The 7,080-nt window shown below is 38.8% G+C and overlaps 1 pseudogene; it reads left to right on the forward strand.

The window, feature by feature from the left end:
* The first annotated feature begins 2,702 nt into the window (after positions 1–2,702).
* On the forward strand, positions 2,703–3,629 carry LOC103629536 (uncharacterized; annotated as a pseudogene).
* The last annotated feature ends 3,451 nt before the right edge of the window (positions 3,630–7,080 follow it).

Consider the following 7,080-nt stretch of genomic DNA (forward strand, 5'->3'; position numbering starts at 1 on the left):
CTATAAGTACCATACTGTAATTTTGTATGGAGCTGTTCCTATAAGTACCACAACTGTAATTTTGTATGTAGATGTTCCTATAAGTACCATACTGCAATTTTGTATGCACCTGTTCCTATAAGTACCATACTGCAATTTTGAATGCACCTGTTCCTGTAAGTACCACAACTGTAATTTTGTATGCAGTTGTTCCTATAAATACCATACTGCAATTTGTATGCACCTGTTCCTATAAGTACCATACTGCAATTTTGTATACAATTGTTCCTATATGCACCTATGAATCTTCCTAGTTGCTAATTACGGTGTGCATCTTTGCCTCTTCTATTGGTACATATAGATTTTAGGTCGTGGAGAAAAGTTGCAGCGATTCCAAGACAAGAATACTGATATACACATTCAGGTACATTATCTAGCCTCAGTGTACCTGTTTTAATGCTTCTCTCTGTCATGATACTATCCCATTTCCTACTGGTTGTTGTACTTCTTGATTAAGTATTTCAATTGGCTGATGTGTTCATTATGTATTTCACTGCATAATCGTTGAACTGCCCTTCGAAGTTGACTCTTTTTAAGTGAATCTAGCTTTATCAGATCCTTGTTGATTGTATATGCATCTTATTGTATCTTTGTGTTTTTTGAAATATGATATTTAATCCTTCTCATAATTTTATGGTTCTTTTAATGGTGCTATGATCGATACTATAAGATCAATGGCACCATATACACTAAACCAAAATAGGACGGTTGCAGTCGTTCCTCCATTTCCTTCAGAGTCTTCGTAAGTACACATTAAACTTGTCACACCAGAACTCGTGGGCCACCTAATCTAAACCTCGTCTTTCATGTAGTTTTGTGTTATTTCATGACGTTGAAGCCATTGGCTTACGAAAAATAAAGAGTGTCTTTGCGAGAGTAGCCGTTAAGTTTCCTAGATGCCATGATAGCCAACATTTCATTCTACAAGACATCACTGTGAGCCGCTTCATGAAACATTAAAATTAAGTCAATGTAGTCATGTAATTATATTACTCACAAAGATGTATTATGAAATGTCTAGGGATAAAAAATCGAAGCAATTTCATACCATGATAATGTCCAGCGATTTGACACCTTACTCCAAGTTGGATCTACATATACATTGCATGGAGCGGCAGTCTATGTAAACTGGGGGGCATGGCAATTTCGGAATTTTGTACATAGGCTAGAATTGATATTGGCAACACATACTGCTGTGGAGCCATTCAACATGCCAATTCAGTTCCCTCCATATCCAAAACATCTTATGCCATTTGCTGAAGTCGTCCAACAATCTCATAAGATGTTTATAGGTAACGACCTATATTTATTAGATATATTTATACCTACTTAACCCTATAAATTATACAAAATTAACTAATCATATGTGAATGGCTCAGATATAATTGGAATAGTTATTCATTTGGCGCCATTAGAGCACATCGGTGGAAGGCCGTACAGGGAAGCAATACTAATGGATTCCAGGTCACTGATCCATAGCTACATTTTTTTAAAACATTGAAAATTTGTTATGTTTTGTTCAAACAATAAAAGCTTTATTTATAGGTGGGATATAATCGTCGTGGGGATATGGCCTGACCTGTTGCAAAGAAATGCTCTACGGTGGGTGTTAGCTAGAGATAACAAGAGCATAATTATCGAAACTATGCTACATCGTAACAAGCTACACAGTAATTTCTCTTGTACCTAAAATATTTCGAATTTTACTTAATTTTAATAATATTATTCTAAATTCTATATTTCTATCAAAACAATAGGATGCGTGCAAACCTCGGACCATAGCACTGTTCATTTCTATCCAGATCATCACACTAAACATCGACTGCAGAGTGAGTGGTTCTTGCAATAAGTTAAAACAAGGGTATCAAGTAATCGTAAGTAATCATGTTCTCACATATCATTTACTAAATTGTAGCAATTTGGCGCTCCTTGGTCCAAAATCTGAAGACTTATTTCATCGACAGATATCTAGAGAGGAGACGGGCTTATTTGGCAACTGTGATACAGGGTTCAAACGTGTCTTAGCTTGTTATAGTGGTGATTTGATAATTATGCATCAAAATCAACTGTCATAATTATTTCTTGTAATATAGAGGGATTATTGTATTAAATAAAAATCATAGCTTTGCTCTTCATACATACGTATCACTGTTATCATCCCTTGCCCATACATTCTAAATGCAACCGGAAAATTGTTACAAAATATGGAGGCGAACAAAAACATTCCATACAAATAGAAAAGCGAGTGCAATGGTTCGAAAGATGGAACGAATAATTAAGAGTGTAGCCACATGTCAATGCATCATTACAATCTACACTTGAACACGAAAGAGGTCGCTACAATCATTGTAATAAAAAGATATTGCAGTTTTTATTCTCAACTGTTAATTGTCAAGACGAAAACAGAACACATCAGACACTTATATTTTGGTTGACTATGAACTTGTTGTTATGTTACAACAGTCTGTGAACATTGGTGTGCTTGAGTGCATAAATCGTGTCAAACTGTGTGACAACAATACATAGGTTTCTCGTAAAAAATGTGTGCAAACTGATACCTGGTGACAATAGGCATCAGATTGTGTGTGAAAGTAACTAAACCAATACATTTTACCTAGCAGATTTTCTTTAGTGAAAATGGAGAACCAACAGAAACATATCTAATGGGGCATAATGGTGGTCGCACACTATTCACAGACATCTCAAACACCGGCACTAAAGGTAAAAAAGTTACTACACACATGTCGATTAATGATTGAAACATAATAATCCATATTATAACACAAAGTTATATCGTAGGTGGTCAAAATGGATCAAACTCGCTTGGACCAATGGTCGATGCTAATGAACGTAAGAGACAAAGGGATAAGAAAAGATATGCCACGATGTCCGCTGAACAAAAGAATGAGAACAATAGGAAGCGTCGTGAAGCACGTCAACGAAATAAAGGACTACCAATAAAGGCCGAGCCATCTAGAGGTGATGAAAATTTAAATTTCGTAATTGTTATACCTACGTGTCCCTACAATACAAAGTTGACATGTAGCCTTTTCTATATGGGTAATTAAATGAAAAAGACATTAATACCAAGCAGACACGTTAGGCAATTAACGTTGAAATAAGTGGAGATTTGCATCTTGCTTCAGGTACACGAACATTTTACCAAAAATTTCAATACATTCAATTTTGATTAGTATGTATTAATCCTATATTTTGGTTTTCATCGTGATTCGCAGATAGCTTTCTAGATAACTGTGGAATCATTGATTTCACGAATGCAACACATGACATTACAGGTATAACAATCATAATTTTTATCCATAGTATTTTTTCATTGAATTGCTCCCGCCTTTTGTACCACTGTTGATTCGACTAATGCCTAGGATGATTATGACAGGTCCTGTTAAAAACACTTCACCAGTTGGTAATTCTATCGAACAAAAGAGGCAAATGGATAGAGAAAGGATGCAACAATGTCGGTTGAACAAAAGAATAAGTTCAATAAGAAGCGTCGTGAAACGCGTCAACGAAATAAGGGACAAAATGTGATGCCCAATGTGTCAGGAGGTGATGAAACCCGTCAAATTTAAAGTGATATATGTGTGTGCATAAACCTACAATTGGAAATTAATTGTATTCATATTTTGTAGATGGATACTGTTGGGGACTTGTTCTCAAATACTATGAATTAAGAACAAGGCAACACAAGATGTTAAATGTTAATGCCCTTCATCCTTCGAAGCATTATTTCCCTTAGGATATAATGATCTTCAGACGAAGGTCATGAAGGACATACCTTCATGATCGCAGTGTATGTTAAATAAAAGAAGAAGCATACGACATATAAGAGACAATATAATCAATCATACAATATTATTAATTCATTCTTATTATATAATCATGGAAAGACAGAAACAATATTGAATTACAAAGGTACCTTCGACTTGGTAGCAGGCAAAAAGTACAAGCGTGACGCAAAAGCAACTACCAGTCAGCGTGAACAGTACGGGGGTACTGTTCGTCTATTTATAGGCATAGGACGCAGCCTATGAGAAATTACATTCATGTCCTTTATATTTATTATTGACTTATAGATAAATCTATGAGGACTAGATAACCTTTTCCCCTTTAAGTCGGTTCCTTTTTTTGCGATTGAGTCGAAGCTCCCTTGCGCGCAGCTTCGGAGCAACGACAACCTTCATCACGATCATGCTCTTCCCATCGTGTATGCTTTTATCCTGAGTCCGAAGGTACCTGTCCATAAGCCATGCTTGGAAGACATTGTTAAATTACGTTTTTGAGGACCTTCGGAGGACGAAGGCCCCCAACAGTAGCCCCTCGCAGTATCAATTTGTTTAGGATAACGAATTCAGACTGCAACATGGACGAAGGCCTTAAGCCAAAGGCCCAAAAAAACACCTTCCCTTTGCTAGAATAGCAACAGTCAATGACAGATGGGACCCTCCAATTTGGAGCGCGCCGAGCGTACAAATAAGAACTCACCCTGACCACATTTGGTACGTTGTTTGTGCCACTTGCTTTATTTGCTCAATTTTATAGCTCTTGCTCACTAACACTTGCTAGTTTTTCAAGCTTCCTGAGCTTCGGTTAAAAAGACACGTTTTCGTCATTGCTGAAGGAAAAATGTCTCAAGACAAGAAGGCTGTTCCTGAGACGAAGCTAACCGAAGAGGAGAAGCTCTTTTAACAGAAGAAGGTTGTGAATCCTTATATAGCTGGGTTTTTAGAATCAATGGCAAAATCAAATACAGAGAAGATTACAAAAGAGATATTGGAGGGCATGTCTAAAGATACTAGTGATAGTGACAACTATGATGCAGAAAGTGGGGTGAAGATTCCAAAGATCGACCGTGGAGGCCAAGCCATACAATTTTCGGAAAGTCAACCATCAAGCAAAGTCACCTTGAGAGCATGAGGGGGAGGTACTTTCGAGATATATCTATTGTGAGGGCTGGTAAAGATGATAACACTCCTGCGCCTGAGGAGAATGAAGTTGTGATTTTCCAAAGCTTCTTTAAAGCTGGGCTTCGGTTCCCACTGAGCAGGTTTGTAGTTGAAGTGTTGAAAACCTTCCAAATTTTCCTTCATCAACTGACCCCCGAAGCCATATTGAGGATGGGAGTCTTCGTCTGGGCAGCGAGGAGCCAAGGGATAGAACCAAGCACAAAATGCTTCTGCAACATGCACGAACTTATGTATGAGACGAAGGCCATAGGGAAGGAACAGTATCACAACAACTTCGGTTGTTACGGTTTTATCGCTCGTCCCAACGCATGTCACCCAGTGCCAACATTTCGGAAGAGGTGTCCGAGAAATTGGATGGATGAATGGTTTTATGTGAAGAACGATTTGGTAGCGATGGAGGATGTTAAGGAGGTTATTATGCGTCCCATATGGTCCCGCTTCGGCCTTCGAAAGCCAAAGGTTGAAATCGACGAAGCCGCCGAAGCATGCCAGAAGGCCTTTGGTACTGTATGCTTCTTCATTGGTACAAGAGACTTGATTCAAGAACATATAGCATTCAGAGTATGGCCACTTGTAGAGAACTGGGAGATGCCAAAGGAGACTGTCACCGAGTCTAGCGAAGGTGACCTGGTTCGACTGAAATATACATTTAGATATGGAGATAAATTTGATGAACCAAATGACGACTGGCTGAAATGTATCGAAGCTACAAGTGATGAACTGCTTGGGTCATATTCCAAAGCAGAAGATAATGCATTATCCACATCCTTCGGGGGCTGGGGGAAAAAAGATATTGAACAGAGTTTTTGATGCCATTGGTTTTGTTTACCCCGACTACTGCTACCCACTGCGAGGATGGGGAAAGAAGAGGAAGACTGCTGCTTCGGCCAAAACTGCTGCTTTGGCCACTCCAGATGAGCCTGCGCCGAAGAGCAAAAAGTTGAAAGTCCTTACCCACCGGCCACGTTATATTGAACCGGCCGTGGTGCCTGAGTTTGGCGGGGAAGCTTCTTCAGCTGCTGAACCGAAAGAACCTGCTCCTCCCACGCAGAAGATTGAAGAGCCGGCTGCAATGCCGAAGGCACCCTCGACTGAGCTAATTGAAAGGAAGGTTGATGAAGATAAGGCTGAAAAGTCCAAAACTGAAGAAGCAACAAAGATGCTTGGGATTCTAAGTTCTTCCACGGAAGCGACAGTGCTAAAGGCAGAAAAAAGTTCTGCCATAACCCCTAGAAAAAAAAGATGGTAAATGTATTAGATGTTTTGGACACAACGGATTCCAAATGCCTCGCTCCCATGAAGAAGGTTACCGAAGCTGTCAAAGCGTAAACTGAAGCTGATACTAAGCAGATAGAAGTTGAAGCTGCAACGATTGAGGCTGAAATAGATATTGGGCCTTCAAAGTCTGCTGAGAAAGAGTCTGCCAAAATTGAAGAAGTGACAACAGAAGAAAAGGTCACAGAGCAAATTTCGACTGAAAAGATAACAACTCCTGCTCCCGAAGCTTTAAAAGAGAGCATTGACTACATCATCTGCCATGCTTCGGGAAAAGGACTTTCTAAGGAACAAGAACGAGAAGCTCAACATTATGCCCAAAAACTGAAATATCCGAAGGGGGCATTAGTGTTCAATGGCAGCGAGGAGGAAGATTTTTTGTACTGTCTCCCGGATAATAAAGAAATATCCGTCTACCGGGAGATGGGTAGAAGATTCGGATTTCCGAAGCTGGAAGATGGGCTCTCAGTATTATCAAAGGATGAATTGGCTGACAGTTTAGCATATAATAGCATAAAGGTATAAAAGTTAATTTTGTATTTTGAAAACGAGTTGTTTTATTTGCTTGTGTTTAATCCTGTCCTCCTTTTTTAGGGCTTAATCCTTAGCAATGCCCTAAGAGCATAGAAAAACATTGAAGATGAAGGGTATACAATGGCTCTGAACAACCTTTGTTCGAAGATGATTGAACTAAGGAATGAAGGTCTTGAGAAGGATAAGATATTAATTTCATTGGTAAACAAAATAAAAGAAGACGAATCTAGTTCCAAAGTTCAAGCTG

The sequence above is a fragment of the Zea mays genome, chromosome 6 (genome assembly GCF_902167145.1).
Source record: "Zea mays cultivar B73 chromosome 6, Zm-B73-REFERENCE-NAM-5.0, whole genome shotgun sequence".
NCBI classification, from domain to species: Eukaryota; Viridiplantae; Streptophyta; class Magnoliopsida; order Poales; family Poaceae; genus Zea; species Zea mays.